Consider the following 16,838-nt stretch of genomic DNA (forward strand, 5'->3'; position numbering starts at 1 on the left):
CTACTCAAAGTATCTGTGTTGCTATTTTGCTCTGGTCTTTCCCCAGATCTTTGCTTGGCTGTCTCTGGTTTTTCCCTGAGATTCCAGGTCATAGATCAACTCTTTGAGTAGATTTCTCAGGACACTTCCATCTGGAGTAGGCCCGCTCCCCTTCTTCCCCATGATGGACTTCCCATGACAAGACCACAGTTTCCTTACTTCCTAGTCCTTCTCATACTTCTCATACCTATGCAGAGGACAGGTTTTCTGGTGATTGTTTCTCTTCCCCTACTGGAATGTGACGTCTGGGGGGCCAGGAGTTGATGGTTGCTACCACACAGCCAGTTAGGCCATCAGACCCAGGTTGGCTGACTCTGAGACTCTCCCACATGGCAGCAGACAGAGATGTGGCACAATCTTTCAATTTCACTTTCACACTGGCAGAACAGATGTAATCATTGTAAGTTCTGAATGATAAATGAAGATGACTGTAAATTGAGAATTCCAGATTTTATTAGTGTTCTCAGAGCATTTAGTCGTTTTTTGCTTCTTTTTGTACAGGAAGAAATTCATTTGGGGTCACTTTCCCATCTTAAGAGTCCTGTGTGTTCAGCCCAGGGACATTCTTAATCTACATTTCAGTCTTTATACTGGCCCAGCAGATCGACAAGATCATTAACAAAAATAACCATAGATACATATACAGTTAAAATACAGAAAGGATGTTAACAATGACATGCCATATAAAAATAAAAGAAACCACAATAGAAGAGAAGCTAGAACAGGTTGGTCACCCATTATTGGAACACATTTGTTAGATAGTAGGTGCTTCTAACACCAAACACCCCAAGAGCCATTTTACACAAATTGACATTTAATATTCAAGTTATTTTAAATACAGATTTTCTTTAAACAGTTCTAGTAAGTGTCCCTTTCTTATTTTTCCCAAACCTTGCTTCTCTTCCCAACCCCCTCCCTGAATCTAGATACATTTTTTCCTTAAAAAAATTATTTTCTTGCATGAAAATCGCAAAAGAATTGACACTTGGCATGTGGTGATTCAAAAAAGTGTCCCTTCTCACTACCTCTGATGTCTTTATCTGACAAAATCCATATGCTGTGTGATCACCATGGCAACTAAGTAGGATTGTAATTGCAACCCTGGAAAGCTAATTTTTTCACTCAAATTGTGGCATACGTTTAACCTGTCTGAAGTTTCAACAAACCATCTTTTAATGACAAGTGTTTTGAAAGGTCTAATTTAGTCTGTTTGTTTGAAGGCACATTTCTTCTTTTTTTTTTTTAACTTAATAAACTCGCTCTAAAAGAGGCAGCAGGAGAGGCTGCAATATTTTCTGACCTTACTTTACAAAATTATACCTGATCATTTTATAGTAATAAAATCTAAATGTGTGACTCCCTCTGAAGGGTACTCAGACATCAGCATCCTCAGATGTGCAATGAGATTCAAATAGGGCTCTGCGGTGATACAATCATAGAGACAAAGGCTTCTTAAGGTCCAGCTTCCCAACTCTTTTCTTCTATCTGCCACTGAGGAAATGTTGCCTGCCCTGTGGCCAGTGACACGGGAATTCAGGCTAAGAGGCTATTAGCTTAAGTTAAATGTACCTTCTGGAACTCTGGTTCACAGTCATTTCTGTTTTTGCCTCAAATGATTTCTAGTTGTATGACCACAACCCAGTAATGGGCAAGTGGACAGCCTGACAGGATGAGCTCCATGCTTCCTCCTGTCCAGGCCTACCCAGTTCTGCCAGGAGGACAAAGGAATAATCCAACATGAACCTGCCTACCTGAGACACAAGAAACATCCTGGTGAAGACCTCAACCTTCAAGAAGGGAGAATGAAACAACTTGGCATGGTCCCTGTAACAAAGGGCCAGCAAGGATGGGACATCTTGAACACAGCAGACTGTATCGATTAAAACATATCTGTCCCCCATCATATCCATCCAGCACCTGCTGAGACCCCTGTGACAGCACACCAGGGGGCAGAGACTGTGTCCAAAAAGCAAAGCAAAAGAGCCTTTGCTGGGGTAACCACACCCCCTGACTTTTAAGGGATGACCCAGTGTCCTATGGTTGTTCTAGAATATATATCAATCACCCCTCCTTTCACTTAGAAGTGCATGGTTTGGATATTGAAGTATGTGGCCACCTGCTTTGTGGTGGTGTTTCTGTGGATGAAGAAAGCCAGGGTTTGGGGGTGCTGCTGTGTAGAGCATGTACCACATATTCCTGGAGGTGAATGGAGGACACCCCCCAGCCCAGGTGGCTGCTGGTGCCCGAAACAAATGTGGTGGAACCAGCAGACACCTGGGGGGCGGGGTTCCTCTGCTCTGAGTCTCACCAGGCCAAGGCCAAGGTGTCAGCCAATCCTAAGCTCTAGTCCAGAAGCTCTGGGTCTGGGAGGGGCTGCAGCCTGCTTGTAGGCTCCCTCATGGCATTGGGATAAATCATCGGGTCTCCTTCTCCATCCTGGCTGTCAGCCTGATGTTATTCTCAGCATCTAGAGACAGCCCACATATTCCCTAGCTCAGGGCCCCCTTTCTCTTCAAAGTCAGCAACAGAGGGCAAGTCCCACCCTCATTTTTTATTTCTTTCACTTCCTTTTCTGATATATCTTTCTTCTGCTAGCAAATGGAGAGATTTCTCTGCCTTTAAGGGCTCATGTAATAAAATTGGGCCGATTCAATAATCTATGATAATCTCCCTATTTTAAGGCCTGCAACTTTACCTGTATCCACCGCCCCTTTGCCGTGTAACATGCCATAACTTCCAGAGGCTGGAGATCACGGGAGCCACAATCTGACTGCCCACAAACTTAACATCCCCAAACAGTGGCCAGTCACATTACTATTCTTATAACTCCTTTTTCAACCCCAGCTAAAGGGGAAACCCAAGAAAGAAAGATATAAAATGGAAAACACCCAAAACACATGCCGAGATGGGGTTCAGTGAACTGTGAAAGTTTTCAGTGGAGAAGTGTTATAACTTAGCAGGCAGGCAGGTGGGTCTGCAGATCCATTTCCCTACAGCCCCATGCAAAGCTTGCGTGATCCCTTCTCAGAAGAGGCCATGGCAGGCCCAAGAAGACAGGCCCAGGGGCTGTGGTTAGCTGTGCATATGGCATATTGGAAATCAGGCCAAAGGCACCAAGCAAGATCTATGCTCACTTCTGAAGGTCCAGCCCAAGAGGACATCAGAAGGACAGAGCCACCGGAATCAGAAGTCTGAAACACCCTGGAGAGACGGGGGGTCCGCATGGGAAGAATCTTTGACATCTTTTTCTCAGCAACCTATATGTTTAAATGCACAAGATCAGAGTGAATATAAGCAGATACGACATCCCAGTTTACCTTGGTGACTTTCTAGTACTGAGAGACCACGTTAACCTTGACCTGTGTCTTCGGGAATCACTAACCTGGCAGGGTAGGGTGTCCTCAGTTGTGAGGATGACATGGAACCACATTAACTTGAGACACAGGCTGGAGAGAAGAGAGACAGATAGATGGGAAACAGCGTGATATCCACGTTCTTTCACTTGAACTGAGTTCATCAATGAGAAACATTCAAGGGGAGGCAGTGTGTTCCCCAGCACAGTTATCAAAATCTCTTTCTCAGTGTTCTCCTAGCCAGTATTACAAAGCTGTTTTTGTAGGAAAGAAAGTAGTTCATGTTTCAGAGCTGCGTCATTATGAAAGAAGTCACAGCTTCAAGTCTAGACATCTGTGATTATTTCACAAGGATTTGGCCTTATGAAATCATTATTGTTTTATGCCAACTAAAGATTATTCATCTGATATGTGACTTAAATTATTTAGATAGGGGAAACGTCTTCTCTTTCCAGCCCACAGAGAAATATCCTCCTACACTCCTGAAAACATAATAAGCATCTGATATTGGAAACATGTTAGTTGTATTTTTCATTTATTAAAATCAGTTTAAATATTCTTCAAGGTTTTTACTCCTCTCTCTCCTCATTATAAAGGCAAGAATTTTTTCTTAGTTGTCTTCAATTGTCAGTATTTCTGCAAAATAAGAAAGGAGAAGAGGAAAAAGAAAGAAACGGAGGAGAAAGAGTTGGAAGAGAAGAGGATGAGAAAGGGAAGAAGTTGGGGAGGAAGAGGGAAAGGCAGGAGGAGAGAAGGAAGAGGAGAAGACCTCTCATAGCCACCTGCATCTTCTAGATCGTAGGAGGCAAGACAAGCTTAAAATATTTATGGCAATGGCTGGGGGATCACCAGCTATTGAGGACTGGCCCAGAGGAAAAATTCTTATGTCCTGTAGCCTTAGCTTTTAGTGGTACTTCCATGATTCATTGTCTTATAACCAAATAATTTGGGGGGTAGTTCATGGCAGATGTCTCTGACTATGTATCATTTTTATATGCTCTAGGAATTACTTCTTATCTATTTTACAGATGGAAATGTCAAGTATAGCTTTCAGGTGCTAAAGTACTACATTTGTTAATATTGATGGGAAGGCATGTCCTCTGGGACTTAATATTAACCTTTAATATGTATTTTATTGCTTATGCAAGATAAGTCAGTGAACTACCTTTCCTGTTGATGTGCATCAATGGTGCTTTTCACTACTGGCCTTACTCAAACTCTGGAAGTGTCCAACAGGGAAGTCATTTCTGCAGGGGTGTGGGGGTCAGGAGTCCTCCATGAGAAGCCTGTATTGGCTGTTTATCTCTGATGCTTTCCTCAAACAGTGCAATTTGGCAAGATTAGATTTTGGAGGTTCTTTTGGCCCCATGTGAGGGTTTTTCTTTGGTTACTTGAAGGAATCAAGCCCTATTAGTTTAAAAGTCCTTCCCCATCCAGTGTACAAAGAAAGTTCCTATGTCACCTTCGGAAAGTTCTATAATTTGTGTTCCACTTTAAATGTAATCCACCTGAAGTTGATTTGTGGTTACAGTATGAGGTTAAGATCTAATTCATTTATTTGTTTTATTAAAAAGGGATGTTCTACTTACTAATCAGTGGCACCAACTTTGAAATAAGACAGATCTGCATAACTTAAGTTTGGGTTCCAAAACACCCAATCTTAATATATTTCATAATAATCCTTGAGTGCTCACAAATTCAGTTCCACACTCTTTCTCTTTTTAAAAAATATATTGACTATTCTTGGCCCTTTGTTCCTCCATATATATTTTAGAATTAGTATATTTTACTCCACAAAAGAAAATGGATGATGATTGCCTTTTTTTGCACTGTCCTTTTAGAGTTTAACATCAAGATCTTGTTAGCTTACCCCCTCAAAAAAATGAGTTTGGTAAATGCTCTGCTTTTCTACTCTTCGATGTAACTTAGATAAATTTATAACTTAAAACTTTTTTTTTTTTGCTAGAACCTACAGATAATATATACCACCTGGCATTTTCTTTTAGAAATAATTTTATTTAATAATTCCAAATATTCAATAGATACGGTACTATCCAGCCTTTTTATTTCTTCGGGAGTCAATCTTTGGGGTAGTTTTAAAAGTAATTTGTCTGTTAGAGTTATGAAAAGAAACTCTTACTATATTTTTAATCTTTTGCTGCACCTGAATTTGTTTCATCCTTTCTTTCTGATTATAATTTAATTATCTTTTCTCTCACTTTCTCTTTTTTTTTTTCTGTTTGCTGCTAAATAGTTTTGTAAATTTGATCTGCTATTCAAGAATAACTTTTGTCTGCCTTAGCCTCCTTCTCCGTGGCCAACTGGCTGTCATTCCTCTTCATGTTCTCATTTCCTTCTTTCTTCTTTTTTGTTTGCTTTTCTTCTGATGCTCTGGCACTGACTTCTTGAAATGGATGCTTCACTCATTCATTAAACATTACTTTAGCAGCATACATATGTTTTGGTCATCATTATAATTTTGTCCCATTTTCTAATTTTTATCATGATTTCTTCTTTCACCCTTGAGTATTTTAGAAGCAAAATCCTTCCATAGAAGCAAAATTTAAAACAGCATAGATAATATGCTACCTCTTGTATAGGAAGAGGAAATAAGAATATATTCATACATACATCATTCATACCAAAAAGAAACACAGTAAGGAAAAATCAACAATTCTTTATTTCCAGACAGTTTTTTTTTTTTAACCTCCAAATGGTGGTGGGAGTCAAGAGGCAGAAATTTGGGCAGGAGTGACATTTCGCTGAGTATACTTTTTTTGAATAGTTTTACTTTTGGAAACACGTTAATGTTCTACATATTCAAAAAAATTCAACTAAATCCACAAGGTTAGGAAAGGAGAAAAACTTGAAACTGACACCAAACTGAAACAATTGAGTCTAGCTGTATATTAAATGAATCCTATGAGCACACTGAAAAAAAATTTAAAAACACTAATCAGATAATTTATGAATACATTATTTGTCTTCGTCCTGTCTTGGACAAAATTGTGGAGCATGAACTGCAAACAAATCCGGAAATCAGTAGATTTTGTTTTTTGTGGTAGTACTGATCAAACAATTTTGAAACAATTTAGATGTATGACAGGATCCAAGTCCTGAGTAAATGTACGGCTGGGGCCCAGGTTTGTCACTGTGTAAGAAGGGATAGACAAATATGGAAAGAGAAAGAGCAGGAAAGATCCCTTTGGGGATGGCTTGGCATTGAGGCTATCGGTATGAATTCACAATTCCCACAACGTGCATGCACATATGTGCTGCATGAAATATGTGCATATGTACATGTGTGCACATAGGTATATGTTTGCTTATGCGTATATGTATATGCAGATATTTTCTAGCTGTATTCACCTAAAAGGCAAAGAAGTAAAGTTCCCCTTTTGCGTGAGCACACCTAGCACCCTGATCTTGGATTCTAATTCCATGTGTCACTGAAAGGAACCGTGACTTTGCTGAGAAATGGCTGACTCCAGGTTTTCTTTACTGGAGAATGATCTTTACTTTGCCTTTGTTTTTGAAAGATATGGTCACTAACTGTACAAATTTAAGTTGACATTTATCTTTCTCTTTGCACATTGAAGATATCTCACTATTGTCACTTTCCTGCTATTAATTTTGAGAAACTCTCAATCAAATCCTTTTGTAGTAATGTTTTGTAGGTAATTTGACCCAATCTTGTTGTTTTAAGATCTTATCTTTGTCCTTGGCATTGTGCAATTTGTTTCTATGTGTTGTTTGTTTATTTATACAATATACATAGTATAAAACAATAATTATGCTACAAATCATGTAAAACTGAGGAAATTCATAGCCACTAATTCTTCAAATGTTGCTTCTGCCCCATTTCCTCCTCTCCCTCTGGATTTCCACTAAGATGCATGTTTGATCTTCTCTCTCTGTTATCTTTCATATTTCCCATCTCTTTGTATCTCTGTGTTTCATTCTGGATTGAAACACATCTTGTTTCAAATTCACTGATTCTTTCTAAGCTATATATAAAAACTCTTGGCAAGTGAGTTCTTAATTCCAAAGACACTTCACATAACTTCTGGAAGTTCTATTTAGTTCTTTTTTCAAATGTTTGGTCTTTTAGTTCCTAAGTGGCTTGCTCATTTTTCTGATGTTTTCCAACTTGCTGGGTTTTCTTAAGTATATTTAACATAATTTACTTTAGGTGCTGGGCTTGACAATTATAATCTCTGAAGGTTTTTGTGGTCTAATCATACTATCTGTCCTTTATGAGCACTTGCACGCTTGATGTTCTCTAGCTTGTGATTTTATTTTGTCTTTCAGTCTTGCGTGGGGAATGGAATTTCTGGTTCTCGCTTACACTAAGCAGCAGGCCATTCAAAGGCCACCTTTTTTGGGGTCTCATATTAGAGACCCTGTGTGGACTCTGGCTATCTCTCTCTTCTACCCCGTGTGTTTCATCAGATCATGAATTGAACTGACACTCAAGTTGTTCTGATGACAACATCCTCAAAGCCACATCAGTGAGTGACTTACGTCTTTAGGTTCTTGCTCTCATTGGGTTTGGGCCTTCTAGTCATAAACTATATTTAGTATTTAATTTAGGAAATTTTAGTTGGTTTTAGCAAGAAGACCAATCAAGATATTTGGTCCACCATTCTGCTGGACACTTCCAGAAGTCCCCTGCATATATTTTAACCAACTTTATAAATTTTTGCTTTGCATATGATTTCATCAAAAAAAAACCTTAAAATGAAAATCTATAAAAAACATCATCCTGATCTAATATGCCTACTGTCACTTAGGAAGAATATAAAGAAATAGTCGTAGTAATACCAGAGCCATCTCACTCACTTCTAACCCCTGTTCTAGTGCTTTCTGTGACTGGGGTGCTGGCAGTGGGATGGGTGGGAGGAGGGGTTGATCCAGGACCTGGGATTTAGTGCCCTGGTATGGCAGAGTTTGTGCAGAACACTTCCTGGATATGTAGATGCTTCTGTTCCTGTACAATCCTGAATTCCTCAGACCCAACCTTCATTCTAGGTGCATTCTTAAAACAAATCCTCATGTATAAACACACATATACACACATTTGGATTCTACAAATTATAATATTTGGCAAGACCCCTTTTTTGTTAAGTAATATATCCAGAGCATTAAATAATATATCCTAAGGATTTGCCATGTTATGTTGTCTTTATAAATGTACATTATCCATTGGATGCTGTTCACACGGCTTCCAATTCTTGGCTTTTACAAACTGAGCCACCATGAATAACCTTGTAGGTCATCTTTACTTAGTATCTCTAATTATTTGCCTAGAATAAATCCCCAGAAGTTAAACTGTGAGGTCATAGGACATGCATATTTATAAAGCTTGTTATATCCAACCCCAGTACCATCTAGAAGAGTTGCGCCAATTTACCATCCACCAGTGGTCCATGGAAATGCAGTGATGGAAATTGTCTGTTTAAAGGTAATATATTCAAGAGCTAATCCTCTGATTTCTAATTAAAAAAAATAATTTCACTAGATTTTTTTTTATCTGTCTCCTTCCCTAGTCTAACATTTATAAAAGGCACACAGCAGTACTCTCCATATTATGCCTGCTTAAAGATCTTACAAAATATCCAGGCTTCCCTGTTGCTTCACTTCTTTGCAAAAATTGAATATTGCATTTTCTCAAATTATGAACATATCTTTGCTTTGTCAAAACCCCATCCAACACATGTTGATGAATAGCCTGTGATATTTTCATAATTTAAACTAACTAGCAGGGCCACAATAAATGAACAAACGGTTTTCCTATTCTTATCTCCTTGAATAATGTTTGTCCACAGACCCACTAGTGGTAATTCATGTGACCCCCTGTAAGTAATGTGAATTAACAAAAGATATAGCTCTTTTGACACTAATTCTGCATGGCTTCGGTCACATGAGAATCCAGTGATCTGATTTCTAGCAGATAATGTTGAAAGATTGATCTTATAAAGTAAGCAGGCGGATGGCTACCCGGGATGGTTTTAAATTTGTTTTCACTTAATAGGAGACAGGTTTTTTGTTTGTTTGATCTCTTGCTGTCCTGAGTTAAATTCTCCTGTGTTGCTGTTGCTGCCTTTGAGATTATGCTGTGCAAAATGGCATTTCTATATAAAGAACTTTTAGCCAGGGGGGTGGGGAGCAACAGACCAGCTAGTAAAACATTTGAAATGGCCATTTCTTTCTCACCATGAACAGAAAGGTATTTTAAACATAAGTAACCCTTCAGGAGTTAACATCTGTCAACTGCTCTGTGTACAACTTCATCAGCTGGGAATTGAAATTCATTCATAATACTCCTGTTTACAAACTTTTGTCACCAAGGCTGCTCAGGTTGTAAGTTCTATTGCAAAGAGAAGCTCGAATGCTAAAGAGAGGCTCAAATTTAAGTTAACATTTGAAAATTGCAAGGAGGTGGAAAGCCCCTTTTCAGAGTAAAGGTTGGGAAATTTAAATGTGGGATGATATTGAATTCTACAATATATTTGGATTCTGGTCCAACACAAGTGTACACTGACCTTATCAAAATTTAACTTTTCTCAGACACTGATGGATTTTTCTGGTTATTCCTGGTCATTTGGTTACAGTGAAGCCTTTTCCCAAACCTTGTATGTTGATTTTCCTTGTGGATTTGAGACTAACAATATGAAGAATATTGAATTTACACAGGGTCAGTCCCATAAAAACTGAGTCAGAGAAACAAGGCAAATGATTATTCTTAATTTGGTATGAAATTGCATGCAGACTCATAAATATCGATGTGCCTGTGAAAATGAAGCAAAAAGAGAATTTCTACACTGGCAATAAGATTTTAGGCTGTCTCTTGAATTTTTTTTAGGATACCTCACCATGTTATTTGTATAATGTTTTTTATTATAGCATTATGGCCTATTTTGCTTTTTTTGTCATCATTCTTGTTCTTTAGGAGCAATTAAGTAGTTGTTATTTTCAGCACAAGATTATAGACTTGATTTAAGTAATCCTTCAGGATCACCTGGGGGATTTGTCTAAAATGCAGACTTGTCCCCCATAATTCTAATCTATATTGCATGATAAGCAGAGCCGAGGAACCTATCTTTCTAACAAGCACCCCATGAGATTCTGATTTGGGTGGTCCCCAGAAAAATAAAAAGATAAATGTTAAAAAATAAAGATCAGTTTTATAGAACATATAAATGGGGACTCTTATTTCCAAATATATATATATAGTTTATTTTTTTAACGAGTGTGACTAGAGTGCTGATTCCTTAAGAAGCAAGTCAGATACACTGTGGAAAGTGTGTCTGCTAGGATATGGCCATAGGTCTTCTGAGGCCATACCTGCCTGGAACTCAGAGACCCGTTTCTAAGTCACTGTCCCGCCTGTGTCTCTTTTTTCTCCTCTCCAAACTGGAAAAAAAGCAGAACCTTTCTACTTCCTGGAGAGGTCGAATATAAAACAAAACAGTCATGGGACTGCTTTATAAATCCAAAATGTAATATACCATAATCATAAGTGTACAGGCCTTAAAGTCAGCCCCTAAACTGAATAATGGTAGCCTTTTAGAAGCTTTGAAGGATAATGCAGGGTCACAAACACATTGCATGTAAACCAACCCTGAAAGATATCATCCTGAGTGCTGCTGGGAAAGAAATTTCACAGCCTCCCTTGACTCTTATGTGTTTCAGGGCTTGAAATCTTTCACAGAAATCCTCCTGTGTTCTTAATCTGAGCTGTCTATGCCACATTCTAGGCCATACTTGGCAAAAGGCGAAAAATTTAAATCCTGTGGATTTAAAAGACGCAAAATTGGCCTCATTCCCTGTCACAGGAAGTAAAAGAGTAGCTTCCAACCTGTACGCTCTTCCTGGCACAGTAGATGTCCTTTCCAGAAATGGGAGGAGAAGTACAGATTGCACGGATGGGAATGTCTGCAGATCTGAACAAATAAACCCCATCCTGCTCGAGTTGTAGAAGGTAGCCCCAGGGCTTTGCCTTCTGACTCCAGGATCCTGACAACTGATTCTAAAGGAAAGTTGACTCCTCAGCATCAAATTATTTAGAATCAGTTCCTCAAATTGTCTGCCAGTTCCTATCCCCTGCTGTCAGATGATCTTGTTTCTTGAGAATTCTTTACAATGTATCTCAAGCAACAGCGCATGAATCAAAGTGCTGATGGACCCGCATGGAACCCCCTGCTTCCCACGAGGGAAGGCGCTCTTCCTAGCATAACCAGGCCACTGCAGACCCTCCTAAGCAGCTTCTCTAAGACACTCAGGTGGTGGTTATTGGACCTATTTTCCCAAGAACTCTTCAGAACTATAAGATGAAGGGAAACAGATTAGATACCATACAAAACAGGAAGCTGCACATGATTTTTCCACAGAGCACAGTAGAAACTGGAAAGAACCTCCCAGAAGTATATGTTCTTATGGGTTACAAACTGTTTCTTTTCTATTCTTACTAGCTTTGTCCTCCTTTAATTCCTGAAACTTAATGCTGCTCTGATTTGCAACTGGATGGTTATATTTATGTCTACATGCTCAATAAGGATTTTAGGCTTAGGTTGTACACAGGCCCTTAATTAGTCTTATTATTATTGTTATTTTTTAGTCCTGGTGTGGATTTTTTCACCTTGGTAACCTATATACTAGAGTATTCACAGAACATGCTAGAAAAGAGAGGATAGGACTGTTATTGGAACTTTATGAAAGGAAGAGCTCTAAGTCACCTATAAACACAGAGCCAGCTTCCAACAAGCCACATCAAGACATTATCTCTAAATTTTAATTATTGTTTAAGGACTTAGCCAGACAACTTTTATTGACTTTATGAATGTAGCTGTGCATTCACCACCATAGAAAATTCAACAATGTGAAATGCTGCATTGATTATGCAGAACCTCAGTCAAGGCTCTGATTTCTTTCTACATACTTGAGGACATTATTTTGTCTAGATGTTTATGTCCTTGTTGCCCTCAGTTATAGCATTTATTGCCAAATTGCTTCAATCAGTTATCTCCATTTAGAGTTCTGTGTCCAAAAGAGTTCGGAAGGAAGCAGACAAGGTATGGTATGGTCATGGTATAAAGAAGGTAAACTTTGCATCACGTCTTGATTAAAATACATATGGGGGTGTCTTTTAACTCTCCAACCACCATCTCAGAGCCCAGTCATGAAAATCTAGCCAATTACAAATACAAAGCATTTTTTCCTTTGAGAACCCCAAATATTGTGGACATAAACTCAGGCTTCCCGTCCCATTTGTATACTCTGTCTTCGTAGACAGGAGTAAGAGAGCTAAGTTTATTTTTGAGTTCCAATACAGGAAAAGTTTGGGAATACCAAATATTAGCCTTGGGACAACAAATAGTCTTCTTTTTAAAAAATTATGTCTTGAATGTAACTTCAAATAAATGCTGTACCTTAAGAAAAATTTAAGAATTCCTCTCCTCCTTTTTAGATTAAATGTGGTGACTGCCACTACAATTACATCCTTCATATTTTTCTGAGTAGAGTGGCTGCAACTATGAAAAATGTGACAATTTTAATTCTGGCTATAATTTAACAGGAAGTCATCAGCCAAGATTACTAATTCAATACCTTTTATGCATCATCATTACCAAAATAGTGGCCATTATTTTAGTTGTATGTATTATATATATTAATGACATGTAAATGTGTGTATATATATCTATCTATCTATCTATCTGGCTATATTCAGTGTTGATAATATATTAGCTGTATATATAGTGTCCATTACTATTCTGTGTTAATGACCACATTTCTAATTCACTAAGCATATGGCTTAGGTGATTCTTTTTTTTCACTTTTTAAATAAAGTTCTTGAATTAGATGCTCTCTGAGGTACATTTCAGCCTTAAAATTTTATGATTTTGTGTTCTATGAGGTAAACTGGCCATCTTGTCTTTTATATGATGCCAAATGCTAAATCAGATGAACCTCTCCCTCATTCCCAATAGAAACCGTTGAAAATATGTTATAGGTGGATCAGCTTTCTCAAGTCCAGCAACATGAAGACAGAAGAATCAAGTCAAATTTTAGCAGAAGAGAATGACATTTAAAAGACATTTCTAACTTGAAGAGATTTGAGTCACATTCAAATGAGTCACTTGAAATCATATGTTGTGGACCCTCCTGGAATAAAGTGGTCTAATTTAATAATGGTTCAAGAAGAAGTTTCATCTACTTTGGTCTAGAACACAAGACTCTATTATTACATCACAAGGTCTGACGCAGGCAGTCTTTGTGGAATATGATTCCAATGAAATGATGCCATAAAATACTTAAGAAAACTTCTTTTAACACTTTTATTGGTGTGAGTACTGTGCTGGCTCATCCACTTCTACATTCTTTCTAAGAGATACTCACCATCGGTATCTATAAATGAATAAAATCAAGTTATAATAAGAAGAAGAATAGCTATCCTGAGAATATGCCAGGCACACCTTCTGAAGTCCTGACAATGGTTCTGAGCTGGGTGCTATTATCCTTCCCATGAAAAGGAAGGCAACAGTGGAGAAGAGTGCATGATGGAGAGAAAGCAGCTGTACCCTCCATGGGAAGTTCTTTCTTTAGAGAGGGAACTTGACTTGGTTCATTCACTCCTTCATTCATTCATTTTCTTTTTCAGCACCGACTGGTAGAGCTGCCCTCTCATTCCTTACTGGTCATGTCCTCGAGTCACTCCCCATTGTAGTACCTGATCCTCCTAGGAAAATGGCGCTGCCGTAAACCCAAAACACCGGGGTCATTGCCGCGAGTCACCTGGCCCTCAGTCCAGACAGTCTGAACATTCTCACGGGCATTTTGCAGAATTACCCTTTGCAGTTTCCTAGCCAAAGATCCCATATGAGATGAAAGAAGAAACCAATTTCCACCTTGGATTTCTGTGCTCCTGGGAAACTTCATCTTGAATGATTTTTTAATTAGCCCTCTTCCAGGAGTTTCTGAAATTCCACTTCCTGGTGCGTCTGGCTTTGTTCAGAGCCTGCAGAAATGGTTACAGAGCTTAACACACAGATGTCTGCAAAGATCACTGTTGACTCTAGGTGATTTCCTTGCCACCGGGTCCTTTCTAAGTGCACAGCCAGCGACACTAAAGGGGAGGGTGATAGAGGGCAAGTGTCCACAAGGGACAAGCCCAAGGCTATCAAATCACCAGTTTTCTGCCACCTAACGGGAACCTGAAGTTTAGATGAAAAGAAAAGCCTCTTTTCTAGTTCTTTAGATTATTTATAACATCCTTCCTCCTCACCATCCTCAACTTGCCATCCTTGATTTCTGCAACTGCATTAAATAATGAATACTCTGTCTCAGGCATTTCCGTAAGGTTAAGATGAAGTAAGCTGTTTAACAAGTATTTCATTAGGGGCAATGAAAAAGGTAGACTGAGAAATCCCAGGAAAAGTTTGTTATATAATTTTAAATGCTTTAAAATAATGTCACAGTATCTCGCTTAAAAAAGAATCAGTCTTTTGTGGAAGATGCTATTAGTGAAGTCCTTGAAGCAAGTGGTAGAAAATGGCTTTTTCATTACTTCAAAGGCAATATTAAAGGACCATGAAATTCACGGCTCCTGGTTTTATCACGGACATTTTTCTGTCACGATTTAAACATTTTCCTTCACATTCGTCTGACAACTGTAGTTTTACAGGAAAGAATTGTTATAATTGGCCTGGATCATAGTAAGATTATTAAATGATAGGCATCAATTAAGCTGATATTTAAATTGAAGATATTCGTATCAGATAAGAGGAAAGTATGATTATAATTAAATGCATAAAATGTCTGATCTGCTCCAGGAGTACACTTTAAACCATGTGATTATTTGTTGGGATTTAAACTGTCACAAAAATTATTCTGCCTATTTCCCCCTTGTTCACTGTCACTAAGCATAAATAAAATGTTTCACACCTGTTTTCCTTAATCATAATGTGATTATGGGGGTGCTTTATGTAGATTGTTATGTTGAAACTGCATTATTTAGGAATAAAAAGAAGCAGAGAAAGGAGAAACGTTGGAAATGATAATCCAGGACCACTCCAGTGAATGCAAAGTTGTCAACACACTTGCTTTCCATAGAGCTAACCTCCTGATTCCCAGGGTTTTGGCATGTGTTGTTATTATAGCATTAACGCTAATACAATAATGCAATAATGCAATAATAATGTGCTTGCTAAGGGCTTAGGGACTCAAGAGGTGTGCATATTCACTAACTTTATGGATATACAAAATGTGGAAAACCTGTTAAATTGCAACATTTTTAAGTATTACTTGCTTACCTACCAGGGATCAGAGAAATTTAAAAAAATCAGAATTACAGATTTTAATACTAATGCTTTCTTAAACAAACAAAAATACTGAGAGCACAAATGGATTATTTCATCATTTTCACATATGTCTTCACTTGGAAACTCTTGAAAATAGGATAATTCTTCATTTATGTTATGTATTTTTTCATCTACATCTAAAATATGAATAAATGCCATGTTTTATTTCTGTTTCTGTAATATATTCTTTGTTGGCTGCCTGTCCAGGACAGAAAGCAGCTAGGCAGTTTCTACTACAGGGTAAGAAGCCATTGGCCTAATCCTATCAAGAAAGTCCCATCCCTCATACCATAATTATGTCCAGAGGTGACTATGTATCCTAACTTTATCCAATCAGAGAGAATCTCTGGGTTTTTGTTTAATGACAAAGAGAGAAATGTGCCTCTAATGCCACCATACATGAACTGGAGAGAAAAGTATACACGTGAGCTCTGGCTGAAGCCACCTTACAGCCCCACTAGGAAAGCCATCCTGAAGGCCATCCATGAAGGACAGAAGAGCAGGCAGACCTGCAGGAAATGGAACTGGCCTTTAACTGAACCTCATCCGAAGTCCCACCTCTTCACTCTCAGCAACAGTTCTTGACAATGAGCCGATGAATTGCCTTCATGACTTAATCCAGGTTATAGTGCCGTTCTATTATTTGTAACGAAAAGCACACTACAGGGTACAGAATTTAGTGCTAAGAGTAGTGTTTTGCATGTCACAAATCCTAAAATATTGAAATAACTGCATCTCAATAAGCAGAGCAATAAGGAAAAATCCTCTTTGTGGTTGGAAGTTGGCAAATCTTATTATAGAATTACAAAATACTGAGTTAAAGATTATCTGTTGTACCTTTCAGTACAGTTCAAGTGCTAACCAAGATTGTAATATTTGGTGATTTAGTAGGAACAATTTCACCTTTCACTAAAGTCCTTCAAGAGACAAGAGTGGCCTGCAACTAATCTGAAAGAAGAGGGGGGAAAAAAGGCAATATGGCTTTTCTAAGAGAAGCCCTCTCCACATATGGCTTCCCTTCCTAATTGGATAAAAGTCTGGTTATCTAAAGACTGATTGGATGAAAAAATCAAATTCTCAAGGCCCA

Source organism: Manis javanica, chromosome 13, assembly GCF_040802235.1.
Source record: "Manis javanica isolate MJ-LG chromosome 13, MJ_LKY, whole genome shotgun sequence".
Lineage (NCBI taxonomy): Eukaryota > Metazoa > Chordata > Mammalia > Pholidota > Manidae > Manis > Manis javanica.